A 25,637-nucleotide genomic window follows, 5' to 3' on the forward strand; every position below is an offset into this window, starting at 1 on the left:
TTCCAGAGACTCCGTCCTCTCCACCCCATTCAGAGGCTGCCTGTTGCTTCTCTGCAGGACTCCCTGTTCTTTCCAGGGCTGGACTTGGGCCAAGTGACTGTGTCAAATGATACAAAAAAAGAAAAAAAAGAATCATTCTTGTTTGCAAAGTGGACAACCTAGAGTGCTTGGGCTGCTATTTAAGGATCAGATCCTACCCACAGCTGAAGGGGAGAGGGAGGGGAAAGTGTTCGTAGGCATCTCTGGGTCTCCATCGGGTTCTTCTCCGCCACACTGGCCAACATACATGAATACAGTGTCCATTTACCATTTCACGTGTCAGAGAGAAATCCTGAGTGCAAATCCTGCCTCAAAGGCTTGAAATGCAATGAAAGAAGACATTCAGAAGTTGGAAATAATGGGTATCAAAGCTACACCCCACGTAGGATGCCGTTTGCTCTAATAGTCATTATTACTGTTACTATTACTATTACTACTACTACTACTATACTACTACTACTTGTTGTTGTTATGTGCGAAGTCGTGTCCGACCAACCGCGACCCCATGGACAATGATCCTCCAGGCCTTCCTGTCCTCTACCATTCCCTGGAGTCCATTTAAGTTTGCACCTACTGCTTCAGTGACTCCATCCAGCCACCTCATTCTCTGTCGTCCCCTTCTTCTTTTGCCCTCGATCGCTGCCAGCATTAGGCTCTTCTCCAGGGAGTCCTTCCTTCTCATGAGGTGGCCAAAATATTTGAGTTTCATCTTCAGGATCTGGCCTTCTAAAGAGCAGTCAGGGCTGATCTCCTCTAGGACTGACCGGTTTGTTCGCCTTGCAGTCCAAGGGACTCGCAAGAGTCTTCTCCAGCACCAGAGTTCAAAAGCCTCAATTCTTTGACGCTCGGCCTTCCTTATGGTCCAACTTTCGCAGCCATACATTGCAACTGGGAAGACCATAGCCTTGACTAAACGCACTTTTGTTGGCAGGGTGATGTCTCTGCTTTTTAGGATGCTGTCTAGATTTGCCATAGCTTTCCTCCCCAGGAGCAAGCGTCTTTTAATTTCTTTGCTGCAGTCCCCATCTGCAGTGATCTGGGAGCCCAGGAAAATAAAATCTGTCACTATCTCCATTTCTTCCCCATCTATTTGCCAGGAATTGAGAGGGCCGGATGCCATGATCTTTGTTTTCTTGATGTTGAGTTTCAAGCCAACTTTTGCACTCTCCTCCTTCACCCGCATCAACAGGCTCTTTAGTTCCTCTTCACTTTCTGCCATTAGAGTGGTATCATCTGCATATCTGAGGTTGTTGATATTTCTCCCTGCAATCTTGATCCCAATTTGTGACTCCTCTAATCCCGCATTTCTCATGATGTGCTCTGCATACAAGTTAAATAGGCAAGGCGACAGTATACAGCCTTGCCGAACTCCTTTCTCAATTTTGAACCAGTCAGTGATTCCATGTTCAGTTCTCACTGTTGCTTCTTGACCTGCATATAAATTTCTCAAGAGACAAATAAGATGCTCTGGTATTCCCATCTCTTTAAGAACTTGCCACAATTTGTTGTGTTCCACACAATCAAAGGCTTTAGCATAGTCAATGAAGCAGAAGTAGACGTTCTTCTGGTACTCCCTAGCTTTCTCCATGATCCAGCGTATGTTGGCAATTTGATCTCTAGTTCCTCTGCCTCTTCGAAATCCTGCCTGTACTTCTGGAAGTTCTCGGTCCACATATTGCTGGAGCCTAGCTTGTAGGATTTTGAGCATAACTTTGCTAGCATGAGAAATTAGTGCAATGGTGCGGTAGTTTGAACATTCTTTGGCATTGCCCTTCTTTGGAATTGGAATGTAAACTGACCTTTTCCAATCCTGTGGCCATTGTTGAGTTTTCCAAATTTGCTGGCATATTGAGTGTAGCACTTTTACTGCATCGTCCTTTAAGATTTTGAATAGTTCAACTGGAATGCTGTCACCACCACTAGCTTTATTGTTACTCAGACTTCCTAAGGCCCATTTGACTTCACATTCCAGGATGTCTGGCTCCAGGTCAGTAACTACCCCATTGTGGTCATCAGGGATGTTAAGCTCGCTCTTGTATAGTTCTTCTGTATAATTTTGCCACCTTTGTTTAATCTCTTCTGCTTCTGTGAGGTCCCTACCATTTTGGTCCCTTATCATACCCATCTTTGCATGAAACGTTCTCTTCATATCTCCAATTTTCTTGAAAAGATCTCTGGTCCTCCCGATTCTATTGTTTTCTTCTATTTGTTTGCACTGTTCATTTAAGAAGGCATTCTTATCTCTTCTAGCTTTTCTCTGGAATTCTGCATTCAGTTGGGTGTATCTTTCTCTTTCTCCCTTGCCTTTCACTTCCCTTCTCTCCTTAGCTATTTGTAAAGCTTCCTCAGACAGCCATTTTGATTTCTTGCATTTCTTTTTCTTTGGGATGGTTTTAGTTGCTACCTCTTGTACAATGTTGCGAACCTCCATCCATAGTTCTTCAGGCACTCTGTCTATCAGATCTAATTCCTTAAATCTATTTGTCACCTCCACTGTGTATTCGTCGGGGATATGATTTAGTTCATACCTGAGTGGCCTAGTGCTTTTCCCTACTTTCTTCAATTTAAGCCTAAATTTTGCAACAAGAAGCTCATGATCTGAACCACAATCAGCTCCTGGTCTTGTTTTTATTGACTGGATAGAACTTTTCCATCTTTGGCTGCAGAGCACATAGTCAATCTGATTTCTGTGTTGACCGTCTGGTGATGTCCATGTGTAGAGTCGTCTCTTGGGTTGCTGGAAAAGAGTGTTTGCTATGACTATTGTATTCTCTTGACAAAATTCTACCAGCCTGTGCCCTGCTTCATTTTGTACTCCAAGGCCAAACTTGCCTGTTATCCCGGTTATCTTTTGGCTTCCTACTTTAGCATTCCAATCCCCCATGATGATAAGCACATCATTTTGGGGCGTTGCTTCTAGAAGGTGTTGTAGGGCTTCATAGAACTGATCAACTTCATCCTCTTCAGCAGCAGTGGTTGGGGCGTAGACCTGGATCACTGTGATGTTGAATGGTTTGCCTTGGATTCGAACTGAGATCATTCTGTCATTTTGGGGATTGTATCCCAAGACTGCTTTTCCTACTCTCTTATTGATTATGAAGGCTACTCCATTTCTTCTGCGAGATTCTTGTCCACAGTAGTATACCTGATGGTCATCTGAATTAAATTCACCCATTCCTGTCCATTTTAGTTCACTGATTCCTAAAATGTCGATGTTCAGTCTTGTCATTTCTTGTTTAACCACGTCCAGCTTGCCTTGATTCATGGATCTGACGTTCCAGGTTCCTATGGAATAAAAATCTTTACAGCATCGGACTGTCTTTTCGCCACCAGTTACTTCCACAACTGAGCGTCCTTTCGGCTTTGGCCCAGCCGCTTCATTCATTCTGGCGCTACTCGTACTAGCCGTCTGCTCATCCCCAGTAGCATATTGGACACCTTCCGACCTGAGGGGCTCATCTTCCGGCGTCATATCGTTATGCCTATTGGAACTGTCCATAGAGTTTTCATGGCAAAGATACTGGAGTGGTTTGCCATTTCCTTCTCCAGTGGATCACCTTTTGTCAGAGCTCTCAGCTATGACCTGTCCGTCTTGGGTGGCCCTGCACGGCATAGCTCATAGCTTCACTGAACTACGCAAGCCCCCTTGCCACAACAAGGCAGCGATCCTTGAAGGGGGACTACTACTACTACTACTACTACTACTACTACTAAATTTATTACTCACCACTCCCAAGCAGGCTTGTGGCAGGGTACCAAATGTCTCTCTAAAACCCCCATTAAAAACCCATTAAAATGGACTAAAAGTACCAGCATTAATGTTAGCTTGTTCCAGTATTAATGTTAGCTCATACCATTCATCCCCCCCGACATTATGGGCCATTTCGCACGGGGATCTTTGTTGCAAATTGGTCAGTGAATGAAAAATCGCCATTTAAAATAGTGGAATTCGTCGTTTTGCACACCTGGCTTTGTAGTGGAATCAGTTGCGTTTTTTAGCGTTTCCCACAGGCTTCCGGTCTCGGCAGAAATCGCTAGAAAGGAAGCGCTATTGCCAAGCTCGTCCCGCCCCTGGCCGTCAAGCAGCCAATGGGCAGCCGTTAGCATGCTCCCAAACAGCCCCTTTCCCTTTAAGAAAGGTTTTAAAAAAAAAAACAGACCCATAGCAACGAATCTAGGTAGATTCGTTGCTACGGAGAGACCCATCCAGCTGCCTAATGTGAGCTGTCGTTTGATTGTATGATCGTTTGCACGCTGCCTCGAGTGATAAAAAAAAATTCCCCCCCCCCTTCTCACGGGCTCGATTTTCGGCTGAATTTATGTGTAAAAAATAAAGGGACTTTATTTCAGCAAACGGGCTTTTAAGTGGTTTGTGCTTAGTGACTAAAGGTGAAGGACTGAAGCCAGGGAAGCCTCTAAACAGAAAGAGGCTCGCCGGTGCGTTTATCCCCGCTCGCTCGGAGAAAAAAAAATGGCGATCGCTTCGCCGGAAGTTTGGAGGAGAGAGCCAGGGGGAGGGACTTTGAAGAACCAGCAACAATGGTAACGCACAGGTCTTTAGCGCTAGTGTTGCAGATTGGTTGCAGGAGTGTATCGCTATCCGGAGGGTGAATCCACTTTTCTGGATTCCCCTGAAAGCGCCACAACGAAGCGCTTTTGGCGGGTCGGTTTCAGGATTGTTGCAGATTGTCTACGACGTCGTGGGTTATGGCAAATTAGTAGCGTTTCCAATTAGCAACCATTGTGCTATTTTGAAGCCGTGCGAAATGGCCCTATATGTAAACCACCCTGAGCCGTATGGAAGAGGAGAGTGGAATAAAAATATGGAAGAGGAGAATGGAATAAAAATATAATAAAATGAATATAATAATGTTGCTCCCTTCCCCTCACGCTTTGCCATACGTGTCTGCCGAAACTATCGGCATGATCGAAGCATCGAACCCTCAGCTCTAAACCATGCTTTAGGATGCCATCCTAAATCATGCTTTAGGATGCTTAGGGCTGATCCTGCGTTGAGCAGGGGGTTTGACTAGATGGCCTGTATGGCCCCTTCCAACTCTATGATTCTGTGATTCTGTGATTCTATGATTCTATGAGCTCCAACGCAGAGATCCATGTTCAGAGGAGGCCACCTGCTGCATCTCTCTATGGGTCTCTGCTCTGGGTTAGCTCAACATGAGTCCATAGCATCTCCGAGACCAACAAGATTTTCAGGGTATCTGCTGCTGCCTGTTGGGCTCGCCAGCTCCCAGCCTGGAGGTCCGACTCCATTAGCAGCTCAACCGAGGAAATATCTTTGCTGTGAGCAAATCGCTCTTCTTGCAAAAAATTGGGAGTTAAAATTGCAGGGCAGCCCTCCCTTTGAATGTACAACCTGTGCTTTGGCTGTCAAACGTGTTTTTTGTGAAACGTGTTACTAGTAACTCCTGTGGAGTTAGCAGCCAAGATGACTAATCAGAGCCTCCATATTCCGAGGCAGGGTACCTGCAAAAACCAGTGCTGGGGAGCAAGAAAGGTGAGATGCTTTGGTCCCCACACTCCACCTTTAGGCTACCTGGGATGAAGGAGATCAAGTTGGCCTCAACCAGGGCCAGGGCTTTTTTGACTTGGGGCCAAGCTTGGTAGAACTCTCTACCAAATGAAATGAAGAAGAAGAGTTGGTTCTTATATACCGCTTTTCCCTGCCCGAAGGAGGCTCAAAGCGGCTTACAGTCACCTTCCCTTTCCTCTCCCCACAACAGACACCCTGTGAGGGAGGGGAGGCTGAGAGAGCCCAGAGATTACTGAAGAAGAAGAAGATTTGGTTCTTATATGCCGTTTTTCTCTACCTGAAGGTGTCTCAAAGCGGCTTACATTCACCTTCCCTTTCCTCTCCCCACAACAGACACCCTGTGAGAGAGGGGAGGCTGAGAGAGCCCTGAGATTACTGAAGAAGAAGAAGATTTGGTTCTTATATGCCGCTTTTCCCTACCCGAAGGAGGCTCAAAGCGGCTTACAGTCGCCTTCCCATTCCTCTCCCCACAACAACCCTGTGAGGTGGGTGAGGCTGAGAGAGCCCTGAAATCACTGCCCGGTCAGAACAGTTTTATCAGTGCCGTGGCGAGCCCAAAGTCACCCAGCTGGCTGCATGTGGGGGAGCGCAGAATCGAACCTGGCATGCCAGATTAGAAGTCCGCACTCCTAACCACTACACCAAACTGGCTCATGAGAGGCCTATGTTTGAGGCTGATATCTGGAAGTGCTGGCTTTCCTGCCAGAATTACCCAAAATGAAACCAAGCACGAACCAAATTTCTTTAGCTAAAGGGCTTTTCTCTGCAGGAGAGAGAACACTGGACAACTAGTCATCAGCGTTGAGTTTAATAGTTTAATTGCTTAAACTGCTTTCATATTTTCTTTTGTTGTAACCATCCCTGAGTCGCTAGATAAAGGGCAGGAAATAAATGCAAACATAAATTTAAAAAAGAAATGCCGTACGAGATAGACCAGGTGTCTTTGCTGCATTAAGTGAAATGTCTGACTACTCTGGAACATATAAAGCCGCTTCATACCGAATTAGACTCTTGGTCCAGCAGGGCCAGTATTGTCCACACAGACTGGCAGTAGCTCCCCAGGGCCTCAGGAACAGTTCTTGTTACCTACTCCCTGGTCTTTCAACTGGAGATGCCAGGGATAGAACCGGGGACCTTCCGCCTGTCAAGCGGGTGTTTTACCACTCATCTGAACCCCTCCTTCAAACTGCCTAATACTGAATCAGACCCTTCATTCATTAAGGTCAGTATTGTCTACTCAGACTGGCAGCCTCTCTTCGACATCTCAGGCAGAGATCTTTCACATCTCCTCCTGCTTTGTCCTTCTAATTGGAGATGCCGGGGATTGAACCAGGGACCTTCTGCATGCTCTTCCACAGAGCCACAGCCCCTCCCTGCTTCTACTAAGCCAGATCATTGGTCTACCCAGGTCAGTCTCTCCCATCACCTTCTTCCTGGTCCTTTCAACTGGAGATGCGGGGGATCGAACCTGGCACCTTCCGCATGCCAAGCAGAGGCTCTTCCCCTGAGCCCCAGCCCCTCCCCCAGACCTGACCATCACCACAACAGCAGCTGAACAGCTAAAAGGTGGGAGGGCTGGGAAGCTAAAAGGTGGGAGGGCTGGGAAGACGACCACCCAGGGAGTTTCATGGGCAAGCGGCACAAACCAATTTTCAGCGGTTTGGTTGAAAGCGAAGGACCGCTCCCACGCAAACCCCTTTCCACACCGTGCCGCTGGGTCCTGTTTTCTCTCCTGACCGGGCTGGATGTCACCTCAGTTGCCAAGGGGAAAGAACTCCGGGCCCCCTCCCACAAATAGGCTTGCCAGCCCCCAAGCGGGGCCCGGGGAGCTCCCAGAATGGCAATTAGTCTCCAGCTGAGCTCCATCATAGAATCATAGAATCCTAGAGTGGGAAGGGGCCATGCAGGCCATCTAGTCCCACCCCCTGCTCAGTGCAGGATCAGCATCATAGAATCATAGAATCATAGAGTTGGAAGGGGCCATACAGGCAATAGAATCACAGAATCATAGAGTTGGAAGGGCCATACAGGCCATCTAGTCCAACCCCCTGCTCAACCCAGGATCAGCCCAAAGCATCCTAAAGCATCCAAGAAAAGTGTGTATCCAACCTTTGCTTGAAGACTGCCAGTGAGGGGGAGCTCGCCACCTCCTTAGGCAGCCTATTCCACTGCTGAACTAGACTCCTAGAATCCTAGAGTGGGAAGGGGCCATGCAGGCCATCTAGTCCCACCCCCTGCTCAGTGCAGGATCAGCATCATAGAATCATAGAATCATAGAGTTGGAAGGGGCCATACAGGCAATAGAATCACAGAATCATAGAGTTGGAAGGGCCATACAGGCCATCTAGTCCAACCCCCTGCTCAACCCAGGATCAGCCCAAAGCATCCTAAAGCATCCAAGAAAAGTGTGTATCCAACCTTTGCTTGAAGACTGCCAGTGAGGGGGAGCTCACCACCTCCTTAGGCAGCCTATTCCACTGCTGAACTACTCTGACTGTGAAAAACTTTTACCTGATATCTAGCCTATATCGTTGTACTTGAAGTTTAAACCCATTACTGCGTGTCCTCTCCTCTGCAGCCAGCAGAAACAGCATCCTGCCCTCCTCCAAGTGACAACCTTTAAAATACTTAAAGAGGGCTATCATGTCCCCTCTCAACCTCCTTTTCTCCAGGCTGAACATTCCCAAGTCCCTCAACCTATCTTCACAGGGCTTAGTCCCTTGGTCATCTGGGGATCTGCTGTAATTCCAGGAGATCTCCAGGCCCCACCCGGAGAGTGGCCAGCTTGAGTGACTCACCGGCATTCACACACCATGATCCCAATGGAGTTTTGCGGAGCAATGGGTGCTAAAAGCCCCCCGCCAGCCCCCCTTGGAACGAAGGCAGTTGGCAAACGGCTCCCAGTGAATGTGGAGTCCAGACGGCACGGCCTGTCGTTGCACGGCTGGCTCGATAATTAGACGCCGGGGGCTTACGAAAAGCCATCAGCGGAGCCTCCACATTTACTTGTTCAGCGTGAGCCCCGGGAAGTCCTTACTCCGCTGCTATTAAAGAAATAATTGCTTCTGCGTTTCATTAACACCAGCCTGGCAACAAGCAAAGGGAACAAGGATGACACCGCAGGCACAGGGCCAAGGAGATGGGAGGGGCTTTCTGTGTCGGGGGTAGGGGGGATAACTGAAGGTGGGGCAATACAGCCCCTCCCATCCCTCATGGCCTTTATCAGTCCCATCATGGGGGGGGGGGGTTGTGGCTCAGTAGCAGAGTATCTGCCTGGCTTGCAGAAGGTGCCAGGTTCAATCCCCGGGCATCTCTCGCTAGAAAGGATGAAACAGGAGGTGAAGAAGAAGAAACTGCACTGCAGGGCTTCCAGTTCTGGTTGGGACCTCAGTGGTGGTGGTGGGGGGTGTTCAGCCAACCCCCCCCCCCCACACACACACACACAAACTACTTTTCTTCCTTGAGATGGCTCTGAGGTGTTAAGAAGTGGAGTTGGTTCTTATATGCCACTTTTCTCCAATAGAAGGAACCTCAAAGTGGCTTCCAGTTGCCTTCCCTTTCCTCTCCCCACAACAGACACCCTGTGAAGGAGGGGAGGCTGAGAGAGCCCTGAGATTACTGAAGAAGAATAAGAGTTGGTTCTTATAGGCCACTTTTCTCTACCCGAAGGAGGCTCAAAGCGGCTTCCCTCCCAAGCAGCCCTTTCCTCCAGGGGAACTGATCTCTGCAGTCTGGAGAGGAGCTGTCCTTCCAGGGGATCCCCAGGCCCCACCTGGAGGCTGGCATCCCTGAGTCCCCCCTCCCAAGCAGCCCTTTCCTCCAGGGGAACTGATCTCTGCAGTCTAGAGAGGAGCTGTCATTCCAGGGGATCCCCAGGCCCCACCTGGAGGCTGGCATCCCTGAGTCCCCCCTCCCAAGCAGCCCTTTTCTCCAGGGGAACTGATCTCTGCAGTCTGGAGAGGAGCTGTCATTCCAGGGGATCCCCAGGCCCCACCTGGAGGCTGGCATCCCTGAGTCCCCCCTCCCAAGCAGCCCTTTTCTCCAGGGGAACTGATCTCTGCAGTCTGGAGAGGAGCTGTCATTCCAGGGGATCCCCAGGCCCCACCTGGAGGCTGGCATCCCTGAGTCCCCCCTCCCAAGCAGCCCTTTTCTCCATGGGAACTGATCTCTGCAGTCTGGAGAGGAGCTGTCCTTCCAGGGGATCCCCAGGCCACACCTGGAGGCTGGCATCCCCCGGTCCCCCCTCCCAAGCAGCCCTTTCCTCCAGGGGAACTGATCTCTGCAGTCTGGAGAGGAGCTGCCATTCCAGGGGATCCCCAGGCCCCACCTGGAGGCTGGCATCCCTGATTCCCCCCTCCCAAGCAGCCCTTTCCTCCAGGGGAACTGATCTCTGCAGTCTGGAGATGAGCTGTCATTCCAGGGGATCCCCAGGCCCCACCTGAAGGCTGGCATCCCTGAGTCCCCCCTCCCAAGCAGCCCTTTTCTCCAGGGGAGCTGATCTCTGCAGTCTGGAGAGGAGCTGTCTTTCCAGGGCATCCCCAGGCCCCACCTGGAGGCTGGCATCCCTGAGTCCCCCCTCCCAAGCAGCCCTTTCCTCCAGGGGACCTGATCTCTGCAGTCTGGAGTGGAGCTGTCATTCCAGGGGATCCCCAGGCCCCACCTGGAGGCTGGCATCCCTGAGTCCCCCCTCCCAAGCAGCCCTTTCCTCCAGGGGAGCTGATCTCTGCAGTCTGGAGGTGATCTCTCATTCCAGGGGATCCCCAGGTCCCTCCTTCAGGCTGGCATCGCTGGGCCCTGCCGAACCCTGGCAGCGCTAACGTATTTCCTGAAATTCAGCCCATGCCCTATGCGGAATAGTCCCACACTTCCCAGGGTCCGAAGCAGGAAGGGCAAAGCCACGCTCAGCTTCTCTGGGATTAAATCAAGGGGATCCATCATTCTGTCTGCTCTGATGGGACGTGGGTGTGGCATCTTCCCACAGGCACGTTCCCACAGGCTCCCCTTGCAGGGTACACAGTGGCCTTGCTGGCACAGGTGAAGAGAGCCAGATTGTGCAGAGGACTCCACCTTGGGGCAGAAGCAGGTACCGGGTGGACTTTGTGTCCCTGGGACTCTATGCAGAAAGTTCACCACTGCCTCAGGTTCTAATAAGATGGTGGCTGGAGATCTCCCTGGACGACCACTGATCTCTGGGCGGCACAGATGAGGTCCCCCGTCCAGGGAAATGCAGTCTTGGGCTGTATCCACAGAGGCATCACATCGAAATCACAAGATGTCACTGTCCCACTGTATACCGCATTGGAATCCTGATGCTCCACTTCAAAAAGGAGGTGGACAAAACGGAGGGGGTGCAGAGGGGAGTGACAAGGATGATTGGGGGGGGGGGAGGGCTGGGGATGAAGCTCTAGAAAGAAAGGCTGAAGGACTTGGGGATGTTCAGCCTGGAGAAGATGAAGTGGAGCGGGGACAGGATGGCTGTCTTGAAGGATTTGAGGAAGGCTGTCAAGAGGAGGGCAGGGAAAGGTTCCTGTGGGCAGAAGAAGAGAGAACCTGCAGGAATGGCTTTAAACTGCATGGAGAACAATATTAGTTAGATATCGGGGGGGGGGGGTCCACAGTCTGGGTAGTTCAGCACTGGAATGGGCTGCCCAAGGAGGTGAGGTCTTCACTTTCGGTCTTCAAGCAGCTGCTGGACAGATCCTTCTCCTGGATGCTGGAGGCTGATCCTGCACTGAGCAGGGGGTGGGACTAGATGGCCTGCATGGCCCCTTCCCACTCTGGGATTCTAGGAGTCTAGTTCAGCAGTGGAAGGGGCTGCCTAAGGAGGTGGGGAGCTCCCCCTCACTGGCGGTCTTCAAGCAGCGGCTGGACAGATCCTTCTCCTGGGTGCTTGAGGCAGATCCTGCATTGAGCAGGGGGTGGGACTAGATGGCCTGCATGGCCCCTTCCCACTCTAGGATTCTAGGAGTCTAGTTCAGCAGTGGAATGGGCTGCCTAAGGAGGTGGGGAGCTCCCCCTCACTGGCGGTCTTCAAGCAGCGGCTGGACAGATCCTTCTCCTGGATGCTTGAGGCAGATCCTGCATTGAGCAGGGGGTTGGACTAGATGGCCTGCATGGCCCCTTCCCACTCTAGGATTCTAGGAGTCTAGTTCAGCAGTGGAATGGGCTGCCTAAGGAGGTGGGGAGCCACCCTCCAGGCTGGGCTTGGAGATCTCCTGTCCTTATGCTCTTATGATCAGCATCTTTGTGTAGCTTCCAGGCTGGGTGGGATCATCAAACTGCCTGTCCTTGTTTAGGGCTGCCGGCCTCCAGGTACAGCCTGGAGATCTCTTGGAAAGACAATAATTCTCCAGTCTACACAGATCAGTTCCCCTGGAGAACATGGCTGCTTTGCGCGGTGGAATGCATGGGCATTACATCCCACGGAGGTTCGTCCTTTCCCTCAAATCCTTCCTCTCCAGGCTCCACTTCCAAATCTCCAAGAATTTTCCATCTGGGTTGGCCACCCTAGTCTCACCGAGGGCCGTTTCCGTTCCTTCCCCCTATGTCAAGAAAAGGATTCTCTGCCCCATCTGGGTCCGGATCCTCCACTTCGCTCCGGGGAACACGACCACACCGGAGACACAACTGGCTTTTTCTTGGAAATTGCTGCATAGTTTCGGCATTACTGCAGATTCTAGGAAATCTGTATCGTATAACAACTCCGCTGGATGGGAGAGAGAAGGCGAGAGAGAAACAGGGAGGTTCACGCAGGGATTTCTTGAAGCCCCAAAACTGTGTGGGGAGAAGGCTTCAGATGGGGGTGGGCTGCTAACCAGTTTGGGGCTAGTTCCTGAGGTTCCTTTGCAGACGTTGCTCCTAAAACTATCGCCTTCCTTTGAACCCTCTTGCTCTGACAGCCGAGTCACGAAATTCCCAGGCACATAGAATCATAGAATCATAGAGTTGGAAGGGGCCATATAGGCCATAGAATCATAGAGTTGGAAGGGGCCACACAGGCCATCTAGTCCAACCCCCTGCTCAATGCAGGATTAGCCCTAAGCATCCTAAAGCATCCAAGAAAAGTGTGTATCCAACCTTTGCTTGAAGACTGCCAGTGAGGGGGAGCTCACCACCTCCTTAGGCAGCCTATTCCACTGCTGAATTACTCTGACTGTGAAATTTTTTTCCTGATATCTAGCCTATATCGTTGTACTTGAAGTTTAAACCCATTACTGCGTGTCCTTTCCTCTGCAGCCAGCAGAAACAGCATCCTGCCCTCCTCCAAGTGACAACCTTTCAAATACTTAGAGGGCTATCATGTCCCCTCTCAACCTTGTTTTCTCCAGGCTGAACATTCCCAAGTCCCTCAACCTATCTTCATAGGGCTTGGTCCCTTGGCCCCAGATCATCTTCGTCGCTCTCCTCTGTACCCACATCTGTGGTCTATATTACGTCCTGAACACCAGACTGCTGCTGTGCTTAACCGTAAGGCATTTATTAACCGCAGAAACAGGCCGCAAGATCTAGGAAAACACAACCTGAGAACCAGGGAAGAGACCGTGGCTCAAAGGAAGACCCTGTGCTTGGCATGTGGGAGGTCCCAGGTTCAATCCCTGGCATCTCCAGTTTTAAAAGGCCACACGGTAGGCGATATGGAAGACGTCCACCCGAGACCCTGGAGAACCACTACTGGTCTGAATAGACAAAACCAACTTCGATAGTCCAAGAGCCTGATTGTTCAAGAGTGATTTGGATCTGGATTGTTGCTGGGACCTGGAGAAGAGTTCAGCAGGCTGCCTGAAATGGAGAACAGCTGTATACTGACTGGGATCAGGCATCGCACAAAACCAGGGTTTAATTGAACGAATGGTGGTTGACCTCATGGTCTGCATGGTGTCATGGTGGCTTCTAATCTGGCGAGCCAAGGTTGATCCTCTACTCCTCAGCTGGGTGACCTGGAGCCAGTCACAGCCCTGTTAGTGCTGTTCTGAACGAGCAGTAAACTCAGTGCTCTCTCAGCCTCCCCTCCCTCACAGGGTGTCTGTGGTGGGGAGAGGAAAGGGAAGGCGATTGGAAGTCACCTGGAGAGTCCTTTGGGTAGAGAAAAGCAGCATATAAAAACCAACTTTTCTTCAGTAATATCAGAGTTCTCTCACCCTTGCCTCCTTCACAAGGTGTCTGTCATGGGGAGAGGAAGGGTAGGCGATTGGAAGCCGCTTTGAGCCTCCTTCGGGTAGAGAAAAGCGGCATATAAGAACCAGCTCTTCTTCTTCTTCTTCAGTAATCTCAGGGCTCTCTCAGCCTCCCCTCCCTCATAGGGTGTCTGTTGTGGGGAGAGGAAAGGGAAGGCTATTGGAAGCTGCTCTGAGACTCCTATGGGTACAGAAAAACGGCATAGAAGAACCAACTCTTCTTCATCTTTTGAGCAAAGAACCCCCCCCCTTAATGATGGTTGACCAGTGTCTGTCAAACCAGGGACCAAAATGAGGCCTGAAGTCCCCATGCTTGAAGCTGGTAACCAAGGCAGCCTCCATATCAGACCTGGGAATCCCCCAGTATAACAGGTCATCTCTCTAGGCACTGTGTCCCACTGAGGTCTCTGACCTCCCCAGCCTCCACTCCTCAACTTCCAGGAGTTTCCCAGTCTAGATCAGCCAGTGGCTCGGGGGTGGGGGGGTGGGGATGACAACTGGCAGCTCAACGTTGTGTTAGAACATGCAAGACCTGTAGAGCCCATGATTCAATGGCACATGAAGAATATCCTACAGGGGGCATTGGAGGAGATGTGTATTTAGATGCTAACTTCTTGATATTTTCCAACTATCCCCTGTCCTTATTGGCTGACTTGGAGACATCCTGCTCCTCTGAGCACACTTCCTTCCTGGTTCCCTCCAGAACAACTATGAGTAGACTTTTAGGACTCTCTAGGGATTTCCACAGAGCCTCTTGTGGCGCAGAGTGGTAAGGCAGCCGTCTGAAAGCTTTGCCCATGAGGCTGGGAGTTCAATCCCAGCAGCCGGCTCAAGGTTGACTCAGCCTTCCATCCTTCCGAGGTCGGTAAAATGAGTACCCAGCTTGCTGGGGGGTAAAACGGTCATGACTGGGGAAGGCACTGGCAAACCACCCCGTATTGAGTCTGCCATGAAAACGCTGGAGGGCATCACCCCAAGGGTCAGACATGACTCGGTGCTTGCACAGGGGATACCATTACCATTACCATTAGGGATTTCCACTCCCCTTAAATGGAGTGAAATGCTTCCCTTACATAGTAGTTACATTCTGTTCCCTCCATATGACGTCACCCATACCCAGCGTCTGGGCAGTAACCAGCCGGCTACATTCTCCATTTTAAAGAGCAAGTTGGGGAATCACATAAAGTGGATTCCCCAACCTATTTAGTGTGAGCTAAGGGAGAGTAACCAGCGGGCAACCAGCAAAGGGAAGGCTCAAATGCGCTAAAGGTGCCTGCCTTGTCCCACCCTTGCCCTGCCTCTCTCTCTCCCTTGTTTCTGGAAACAGGATTTTTTTTAAATGGCTAACTTACTGGAGCAACGAATAGGTGGACAAGCATGCAGGCAATTCCAGAAATAAACATTTTTTTCAAAGTTGTAACACAAAGTGTGCCTCTTGAAAGTTTTCTCTCCTCCCCCCCAAAAAAAATCAGGAACGAGATTAATTTTCGAAAGTATCAAAGGACTTGTGATCCCATAAGGGGTGGCGGACTATTCTATGCATAGGCATTTCACTGGAGAAGTATGAATTTAAAAATATTAATTAGCGGGCATTGTGGGAGCTTTAAAACATGAAAAAAAGGGATTGGCTGCCTAGCTTGATTGACAGGCGGAAGCGTGTTGCGTATAGGGGGCATTGCTCTCTTCCGCCATTTCCAGCAGCCGATGTGGCAGGTGAGACGTGTGAAAAGAAGGCCGACAAAGGTGAGGAGGGGTTGGGACGCGCAATATGATTTAGCGCCATTGAGCTGACATAACGCTATTTTTACTGATGTGCGGAAATTGCCAGAGTCTCTCTCTTCTCTTCTTTACAAAGTTTTTTCTCTTCTCAGTAAAACTTTCTGGGAGATCAGTCCTAGTTATGGGGCTGGCAGCTTCCTTCTCCGTCCCTCCCTCCCCCCCTCCCTTGGTGCAGGTGGGGCCCTTTCCCAAACTTCCTGCTCCCTTGAGCACCCTTCCTCCCTGCTTGCCTCCAGAACAGAGAACACTAATGCAGAAAAACAGTTAGTCAAGGACCCTCCTTCCCTTCCGCACAGAGTTGATTCTGTTCTAAACAAAACTGTCCTGTCCTTTGCAGCACCTCAGTGCTCTGCTCTCTTGCATATTTAAAATCTGCCAGCAAGTTGCTCCTGGGGGGGGCGGGGGAGGAATAACCTCATGGCGAGCTGGGGAGAGCAGCTCTGCCTCTCCACTTCCTGGCCCCGAGGAAAGTGGTTCCTGTGTGTATACAGTGAGTCATTGTTCTGGCAGACTCAGGGCTCCCCACACATGCTTATTTTACCTGCCTCTGGAATGTGGCCGCAGCTCCCGACCTTGTTGCAAGAGGACTCCCGAAGGGGAAGAGGCGCTCGCAAACAGAATTCTTAAAAACAAAAATCCGGACCAGTGCAAACTGTGCGTGGGAGGGAACGGGAAGGCAAATGGAAGCCGTGGATTTGAAATTCTTTGTTGGCTGTGTGTCCCCCCCCTCCTCCCAAGAAACGGCCCTGATTTTATCTCTGCTCTGCCTCTGAACAAGAGGTTGGCCACTGAAATAATTAAAAGGGCGTAATAAATAAATGATAGGACATGGTTTTAATTCAAGACGGGGGCCGTGGCAGACTGCCTGTAGCCGTAGAAAAGAGTACAAGTCTTGTAGCACCTGAAAGACTAAAAGGGGATGAGATTTCGCGAGTCAGCTGACTTCTCCAGAGTCCAGGAGCATCTGAAAAACAAGCAGAAAAGGGATTGGCTGCCTGGCTTGATTGACAAGCGGAAGAGAGTCGCGTGTAAAGCACGTTGCTCTCTTCCGCCATTTCCAGCAGGCGATGTGGAGGGTGAGAAGCGGGAAAAGGCAGCAAACTAGAACAAGACAGCAAAAAGGTGAGGAGGGGCCTGGAGGCGCGATAATGCTTAGCGCTACACCATTCAGCTGGCATAACGCTACTTTTGCCGATGTGTGGAAACGCCCACTCCGTTCCTACTTGTATCGAAGCTTTGAGTCTTCTGGGAATCTCGCTGGCCTCGAAAGATGCTACCGAATCCGAATCCTAGACGTCTTTGATTTCAATACGCTTTGACTGGCATAACTGCTGAAATTGGCACTGTGAACATGGCGGTCCCAGAGATGTGCATCGTAGCATTGCATAAGTGGTTTGATTTCTGGGTCTCTCCTGTCAATCAATCAATTTTTATTTACGGTCATAGACCAACCAGTACAAAGCATAAAATTACAGATACAAGATCAATTATGAATGGATAAAAACGAGAAATAAGAACAATTGCAGATGGATCCAGTGTAAAAGGATTAGAGCAGGAGTAGTCAAACTGCGGCCCTCCAGATGTCCATGGACTGCAATTCCCAGGAGCCCCTGCCAGCATTCGCTGGCAGGGGCTCCTGGGAATTGTAGTCCATGGACATCTGGAGGGCCGCAGTTTGACTGCCCCTGGATTAGAGTATAGGGGTTGGTCCAGCTCTGCCTTATTTTTATAGCTAGCCAAGCAAATTTGGCAATCATTTTCCTTAGGTCTTTATTTGTGTTTGACGGCATTAGCTTAAGACGTTGTTTCCTCAGACCTCTGGGACATTCTGCAAGCAACGAGGCCAGTGAATCCGTACGGAGGGGATGTTTTGAGTCTGCACTCAAAAAGGACATGTTCAGCTGTCTCTGTTTGGTCTTTGTCACAAACACACATGCGCGCTTCTATCGGTAGCCCCTTAAACTTTCCGGTCTCTCCTGTCCAACTCTGCAGTTCCCAACCCTCCTGCCTGTTTTGGAGGAACGGTCGGGCCTGAAGGAAAGGCCGCTGTGGGTTAGAAAAACAAACCACGGTGTAGGATCTACCCTCGATGCCCGCTTGTTCAGTCAGCAGAAATTTCTTGCCAGCCGGCAAAACATTCCCTACGCAGTCACATCCTCCGCCCATTAAATCAGCTCTTGTGGTTTGCGCCGAGGCTGGGGAGAGGTCAGAATTACAGGTTTCAGCTAGTCCCACCATGGTGATTTTAAGCAAATGCAGCTGTGGGGCCTGCAATTTAAAAGGGGGCGATTTGGAGGAAGGGATGTTCGATCCTATCCCTTTATGAACTTTCCCTGCCATCCCGTCTGCCTTTACCTCCCCTGTGCAGATCTTATAAAACCTCCCGAATGCGACCCTCGGCCACTGTGATTTTCCGTGGGAAAATGGCGCGGGGGAAAGAGTGGAAGATTTCAACCCTGACGAGGAAAGGCCGAGAGACTTGGGAATGTTACATAAGAACGTAAGAGAAGCCATGTTGGGTCAGGCCAAAGGCCCATCCTGTCCTACACCCTGCGTCACAAAGGGGGGAAGACCCAGGTGGCCCCACAAAGGGGCCAAGACCCAGATCTTCAAGGTGCCCCGAGATTCAAACTTTGTGTTTTTGCTTCAGACCAAAAGGGCAACCCGCTCGAATCTTTCCAAGCATGCATCAATGTTTAATGAGACAACCCCTGTTTCTTCACAGACTAAACAGATGTTTTGCTCTCCTCCTGCAGCTCCTCGAAGTGAGAGAGGGGACGGTGGCTGGAGGGGGAGGCCCACGTGTCTCCCCAGACAAGCCAGCCCCCTTGTCGGTGACTCCTGCACTGTCCAAGGGTGATCGCCAGCTCCCGGTTCCTCTCCCTTCGACAGCGGGATAAGGACACCGGCACAAAGAGAGGTTGCAAAGGGGCTCAAAGCCGAACCAGGCTTTGCATGCTGAAGGTCTGTCTCAGTCCCAGCCGGCTAAGGATGACAAGGACCACGGTTCCGTGTTTGGAGGAGACGTTCCGCAGGCTCGATTAGGCTTCCGCGTACTCAGGTAAAGATCTCTTTTCAACGACTCTTCTTGCCGTGTCAGGATTAGGCCTTGCGTTGAAAGGTGTTCCGGGACCTGTTGCATTGCTTGGGGAGTTTGCACTGACTGTCCATGATAGACAAGGGGTCAGACTAATAGGGTAACGACTGATTGCTTCAATCAGTGGAAAAATAAAAATAAATGTACATATCCTGCCAGCCTCTATGCCGGTAAGTCACTTCTGGTTTCACCTCAAAAGGGATAATGGAATGGGTAGTTCTAGGAATCACCAGAAATTCTATTCTATGGTTCTAACCATAGAGTTTCTAGAGATTCCCAGTGTTTACCCACTGTAACTTCCTGTTGCACCTGGAAGTGACGTAGTTGCCAATGTCACATGTCCCACAAGTCCCTCCCTTTCAACCCTCTCTCTGCCTGCCAAGCTTAGTATGAGTGTTTCATGTTTGAGTTCTTTCCTTCCTTCCCTCTTTCAAGTGACTCAGTTTGGATCACTTCATTTAAGGGAATGAATGTAGTGGTTGATGGAGTGGTTAAGAGCAATGGCTTCTAATCTGGACAGCCAGGTTCCATTCCCCACTCCTGCACATGCAGCCAGTTGGGTGAACTTGCGCTAGTCACAGTCCTGTTAGAGGTGATCCCACAGCGCAGTTCTCTCAGAGCTCTCTGGGCCTGACCTACCTCACAGGGTATCTGTTGAGGGGAGAGGAACGGAAGGTGATTGTAAGCCAGTTTGAGATGCCTTCGGGTAGAGAAAAGGGGCATATAAGAACCAACTCTTCTTCTTCTACTAAGCAGGAGCGGTCCTGACTAGTATTTGAATGGGAGACCTCCAGGTATTGAAGCTCATCCAAGGAATACTAGGGGTCTTGATTCAGAGACAGGCAATGGCAAACCAGCTCTGAGCACCTCTTGCTTGGCTACCAGACAACCCTATTATCTCCTGGCAACATTGTGCACGTGCCATATGCTCAATGAATAAATAACCAAAAGCAACCCCCCAACAAAGCTGACCTGCCTGCAAATGTGGATTACTCCCAAGAGAAGATCAAATTACACACAAGTATCTGCTTCAGGCCCATGAAACTGCCAAGGCTTCACGAACAAATGACCCTGCCTACTGAGTCAGACGTTTTGGCCCATCAGGGTCGGTATTGTCAAGCCAGACTGGCAGCAGTTCAGGCCGAGGTCTTTCATCCCGCCCGCTGCCTCAGCCTTTCAAAAAGGAAATGCCGGGGATTGAACGTGGGACCTTCTGTGTGCCACCAAGCCCCGAGAGCATCACTGCCCCCGGCAGAGTGTTCCATCTAAGCCTTGGGGACAATAGCCATTGAGGGATCTTGAAGGACCTAAAAGGGTTGTGAAGGCAACTGCATCAGACTTATTGATAGGTTTAACACAGCTGGGGGGGGGGTTGCCAAATGGCACCAGGTGAGCTGAATAAGCACCCTATAAGGATTCGACCAACCAAGCCCTCAACAAGATTGCAACATACCAAAAAGAAAAAGAAAAATGACTCCTTGGTTGTTGTTTGCCTCTCACGTTTCTGGAAGACAGAAATGCAATTAAAAGGGTCCTCTCCTGGGAGGTTCATCCAGCAGAATTCAGCTCTATCATGGGCACTGCCAGCCCCATCTTTCCGAAAAGAATCTCTTCCTTCCCTCTGTTGTTGGCCCTCCTGTGTGAGACAGTAGGCTGGACAGGAGGGACCCCTGGTCTGACCCAGCAGGGCTCTCCTGATGTTCTTAGGAAGGCCTCGGCCTCTCTGCCCTGTTGCTGGCCCTCCAGAGGAACTGGCTGGCCCCTGTGTGAGACAGGAGGCTGGACAGGAGGGACCCCTGGTCTGACCCAGCAGGGCTCTCCTGATGTCCTTAGGAAGGCCTCGGCCTCTCTGCCCTGTTGCTGGCCCTCCAGAGGAACTGGCTGGCCCCTGTGTGAGACAGCAGGTTGGACAGGAGGGACCCCTGGTCTGACCCAGCAGGGCTCTCCTGATGTTCTTAGGAAGGCCTCGGCCTCTCTGCCCTGTTGCTGGCCCTCCAGAGGAACTGGCTGGCCCCTGTGTGAGACAGGAGGCTGGACAGGAGGGACCCCTGGTCTGACCCAGCAGGGCTCTCCTGATGTCCTTAGAAAGGCCTCGGCCTGTCTGCCCTGTTGCTGGCCCTCCAGAGGAACTGGCTGGCCCCTGTGTGAGACGGGAGGCTGGACTGGAGGGACCCCTGGTCTGACCCAGCAGGGCTCTCCTGATGTCCTTAGGAAGGCCTCGGCCTCACTGCCCTGTTGCTGGCCCTCCAGAGGAACTGGCTGGCCCCTGTGTGAGACAGGAGGCTGGACTGGATGGACCCCTGGTCTGACCCAGCAGGGCTCCCCTGATGTCCTTACGAAGGCCTCGGCCTCTCTGCCCTGTTGCTGGCCCTCCAGAGGAACTGGCTGGCCCCTGTGTGAGACAGGAGGCTGCACTGGATGGACCCCTGGTCTGACCCAGCAGGGCTCTCCTGATGTCCTTAGGAAGGCCTCGGCCTCTCTGCCCTGTTGCTGGCCCTCCAGAGGAACTGGCTGGCCCCTGTGTGAGACAGGAGGCTGGACTGGATGGACCCCTGGTCTGACCCAGCAGGGCTCCCCTGATGTCCTTACGAAGGCCTCGGCCTCTCTGCCCTGTTGCTGGCCCTCCAGAGGAACTGGCTGGCCCCTGTGTGAGACAGGAGGCTGCACTGGATGGACCCCTGGTCTGACCCAGCAGGGCTCTCCTGATGTCCTTAGGAAGGCCTCGGCCTCTCTGCCCTGTTGCTGGCCCTCCAGAGGAACTGGCTGGCCCCTGTGTGAGACAGGAGGCTGGACTGGATGGACCCCTGGTCTGACCCAGCAGGGCTCCCCTGATGTCCTTACGAAGGCCTCGGCCTCTCTGCCCTGTTGCTGGCCCTCCAGAGGAACTGGCTGGCCCCTGTGTGAGACAGGAGGCTGGACTGGAGGGACCCCTGGTCTGACCCAGCAGGGCTCTCCTGATGTCCTTAGGAAGGCCTCGGCCTCTCTGCCCTGTTGCTGGCCCTCCAGAGGAACTGGCTGGCCCCTGAGTGAGACAGGAGGCTGGACTGGATGGACCCCTGGTCTGACCCAGCAGGGCTCTCCTGATGTCCTTAGGAAGGCCTCGGCCTCTCTGCGCTGTTGCTGGCCCTCCAGAGGAACTGGCTGGCCCCTGGTGAGACAGGAGGCTGGACTGGATGGACCCCTGGTCTGACCCAGCAGGGCTCTCCTGATGTCCTTAGGAAGGCCTCGGCCTCTCTGCCCTGTTGCTGGCCCTCCAGAGGAACTGGCTGGCCCCTGTGTGAGGCAGGAGGCTGGACTGGAGGGACCCCTGGTCTGACCCAGCAGGGCTCTCCTGATGTCCTTAGGAAGGCCTCGGCCTCTCTGCCCTGTTGCTGGCCCTCCAGAGGAACTGGCTGGCCCCTGTGTGAGGCAGGAGGCTGGACTGGAGGGACCCCTGGTCTGACCCAGCAGGGCTCTCCTGATGTCCTTAGGAAGGCCTCGGCCTCTCTGCCCTGTTGCTGTCCCTCCAGAGGAACTGGCTGGCCCCTGTGTGAGACAGGAGGCTGGACGGGATGGACCCCTGGTCTGACAGAGCAGGGCTCTTCTGATGCTCTTAGGAAGGCCTCGGCCTCTCTGCCCTGTTGCTGGCCCTCCAGAGGAACTGGCTGTCCCCTGTGAGAGACAGGAGGCTGGACTGGATGGACCCCTGGTCTGACCCAGCAGGGCTCTCCTGATGTCCTTAGGAAGGCCTCGGCCTCTCTGCCCTGTTGTTGGCCCTCCAGAGGAACTGGCTGGCCCCTGTGTGAGACAGGAGGCTGGACTGGATGGACCCCTGGTCTGACCCAGCAGGGTTCTCCTGATGTCCTTAGGAAGGCCTCGGCCTCTCTGCGCTGTTGCTGGCCCTCCAGAGGAACTGGCTGGCCCCTGAGTGAGACAGGAGGCTGGACTGGATGGACCTCTGGTCTGACCCAGCAGGGCTCTCCTGATGTCCTTAGGAAGGCCTCGGCCTCTCTGCGCTGTTGCTGGCCCTCCAGAGGAACTGGCTGGCCCCTGAGTGAGACAGGAGGCTGGACTGGATGGACCCCTGGTCTGACCCAGCAGGGCTCTCCTGATGTCCTTAGGAAGGCCTCGGCCTCTCTGCGCTGTTGCTGGCCCTCCAGAGGAACTGGCTGGCCCCTGTGTGAGACAGGAGGCTGGACTGGATGGACCCCTGGTCTGACCCAGCAGGGTTCTCCTGATGTCCTTAGGAAGGCCTCGGCCTCTCTGCGCTGTTGCTGGCCCTCCAGAGGAACTGGCTGGCCCCTGTGTGAGACGGGAGGCTGGACTGGATGGACCCCTGGTCTGACCCAGCAGGGCTCTCCTGATGTCCTTAGGAAGGCCTCGGCCTCTCTGCCCTGTTGCTGGCCCTCCAGAGGAACTGGCTGGCCCCTGAGTGAGACAGGAGGCTGGACTGGAGGGACCCCTGGTCTGACCCAGCAGGGCTCGCCTGATGTCCTTAGGAAAGCCTCGGCCTCTCTGCCCTGTTGCTGGCCCTCCAGAGGAACTGGCTGGCCCCTGAGTGAGACAGGAGGCTGGACTGGAGGGACCCCTGGTCTGACCCAGCAGGGCTCTCCTGATGTCCTTAGGAAGGCCTCGGCCTCTCTGCCCTGTTGCTGGCCCTCCAGAGGAACTGGCTGGCCCCTGAGTGAGACAGGAGGCTGGACTGGAGGGACCCCTGGTCTGACCCAGCAGGGCTCTCCTGATGTCCTTAGGAAAGCCTCGGCCTCTCTGCCCTGTTGCTGGCCCTCCAGAGGAACTGGCTGGCCCCTGAGTGAGACAGGAGGCTGGACTGGAGGGACCCCTGGTCTGACCCAGCAGGGCTCTCCTGATGTCCTTAGGAAGGCCTCGGCCTCTCTGCCCTGTTGCTGGCCCTCCAGAGGAACTGGCTGGCCCCTGAGTGAGACAGGAGGCTGGACTGGAGGGACCCCTGGTCTGACCCAGCAGGGCTCTCCTGATGTCCTTAGGAAGGCCTCGGCCTCTCTGCCCTGTTGCTGGCCCTCCAGAGGAACTGGCTGGCCCCTGAGTGAGACAGGAGGCTGGACTGGAGGGACCCCTGGTCTGACCCAGCAGGGCTCTCCTGATGTCCTTAGGAAGGCCTCGGCCTCTCTGCCCTGTTGCTGGCCCTCCAGAGGAACTGGCTGGCCCCTGAGTGAGACAGGAGGCTGGACTGGAGGGACCCCTGGTCTGACCCAGCAGGGCTCGCCTGATGTCCTTAGGAAAGCCTCGGCCTCTCTGCCCTGTTGCTGGCCCTCCAGAGGAACTGGCTGGCCCCTGAGTGAGACAGGAGGCTGGACTGGAGGGACCCCTGGTCTGACCCAGCAGGGCTCTCCTGATGTCCTTAGGAAGGCCTCGGCCTCTCTGCCCTGTTGCTGGCCCTCCAGAGGAACTGGCTGGCCCCTGAGTGAGACAGGAGGCTGGACTGGAGGGACCCCTGGTCTGACCCAGCAGGGCTCTCCTGATGTCCTTAGGAAAGCCTCGGCCTCTCTGCCCTGTTGCTGGCCCTCCAGAGGAACTGGCTGGCCCCTGAGTGAGACAGGAGGCTGGACTGGAGGGACCCCTGGTCTGACCCAGCAGGGCTCTCCTGATGTCCTTAGGAAGGCCTCGGCCTCTCTGCCCTGTTGCTGGCCCTCCAGAGGAACTGGCTGGCCCCTGAGTGAGACAGGAGGCTGGACTGGAGGGACCCCTGGTCTGACCCAGCAGGGCTCTCCTGATGTCCTTAGGAAGGCCTCGGCCTCTCTGCCCTGTTGCTGGCCCTCCAGAGGAACTGGCTGGCCCCTGAGTGAGACAGGAGGCTGGACTGGAGGGACCCCTGGTCTGACCCAGCAGGGCTCTCCTGATGTCCTTAGGAAGGCCTCGGCCTCTCTGCCCTGTTGCTGGCCCTCCAGAGGAACTGGCTGGCCTCTGAGTGAGACAGGAGGCTGGATTGGATGGACCCCTGGTCTGACCCAGCAGGGCTCTCCTGATGTCCTTGGGAAGGCCTCGGCCTCTCTGCCCTGTTGCTGGCCCTCCAGAGGAACTGGCTGGCCCCTGTGTGAGACAGGAGGCTGGACTGGAGGGACCCCTGGTCTGACCCAGCAGGGCTCTCCTGATGTCCTTAGGAAGGCCTCGGCCTCTCTGCCCTGTTGCTGGCCCTCCAGAGGAACTGGCTGGCCCCTGTGTGAGACAGGAGGCTGGACTGGATGGACCCTCCCTGGTCTGACCCAGCAGGGCTCCCCTGATGTCCTTAGGAAGGCCTCGGCCTCCCTGCCCTGTTGCTGGCCCTCCAGAGGAACTGGCTGGCCCCTGTGTGAAACAGGAGGCTGGACTGGAGGGACCCCTGGTCTGACCCAGCAGTGCTCTCCTGATGCTCTTAGGAAAGCCTCGGCCTCTCTGCCCTGTTGCTGGCCCTGCAGACAGGATGCTGGTGGGGCTCCGATCCGGCTGGGCTGGGCTGGGCTGATGTTGTGCCTCCCCTCCCCTCCCCTCCCCTCCCCTCCCCTCTCCTCCCATGGGAGCCTTCTGTGCGCCGCCTCTCCCCAGCGGGCTCTCTGGCTCTCAGCCTTGCAGCCTTCCCAACACCGCCGCCTGCGGGGCGCTCCGCTCGTCATTCCGAGCCGGCCACGAAGAGTGGAGACGGACGGGGGGAGTGGGGGGGAGCGTACCAATGCGAGGGGGGGGGACAAAGAGAGGCAAGTGGGCGATGTGCCTCTCCGCCGAACCGAGCGCGGGTCTGCCTCCCCCGGGACGGGCCGAGGGGCGGCGAGAGGTTTCCCGGGCCGGGCCGGGGCGCGGCGGCGGCGGCGGGGGCGGCTGTTGGGCGAGTGGCCTCCTCGGTCCGTCGGCGCCGCCCCCCCTGCCGCCCCCTGGCGCTTGGTGCGGCCCTCCGGCCGGGCTCTTCCCATGTGTGGCGGCCAGGCGGGCTCGCAGTCGGCGCCCGGGCAGCGCGAGGGGAGGAGCGGCGGGGAAGGCGCGGGGCTCCCGGGGCAGCCGCCGAGGTAGG

General features: G+C 53.5%; 1 protein-coding gene across 2 annotated transcripts in view; it reads left to right on the forward strand.

Annotated features, from left to right (window-relative positions):
- FRMD6 (FERM domain containing 6) overlaps nucleotides 1-25,637 on the forward strand; it is a 160,496-nt gene that overhangs the window by 53,472 nt on the left and 81,387 nt on the right. Inside the window, exon 2 of one of the 2 annotated variants that reach the window (XM_077324048.1) lies at nucleotides 18,300-18,604. The gene's annotated coding sequence lies outside the window, so the exon portion shown is untranslated. Of the gene's footprint in view, nucleotides 1-18,299; nucleotides 18,605-25,436; nucleotides 25,633-25,637 lie in introns of those variants that run through there. The other variant, XM_077324047.1, reaches the window with a different exon arrangement.

Source organism: Paroedura picta, chromosome 2 (assembly GCF_049243985.1).
Source record: "Paroedura picta isolate Pp20150507F chromosome 2, Ppicta_v3.0, whole genome shotgun sequence".
In the NCBI taxonomy this organism is placed as follows: Eukaryota; Metazoa; Chordata; class Lepidosauria; order Squamata; family Gekkonidae; genus Paroedura; species Paroedura picta.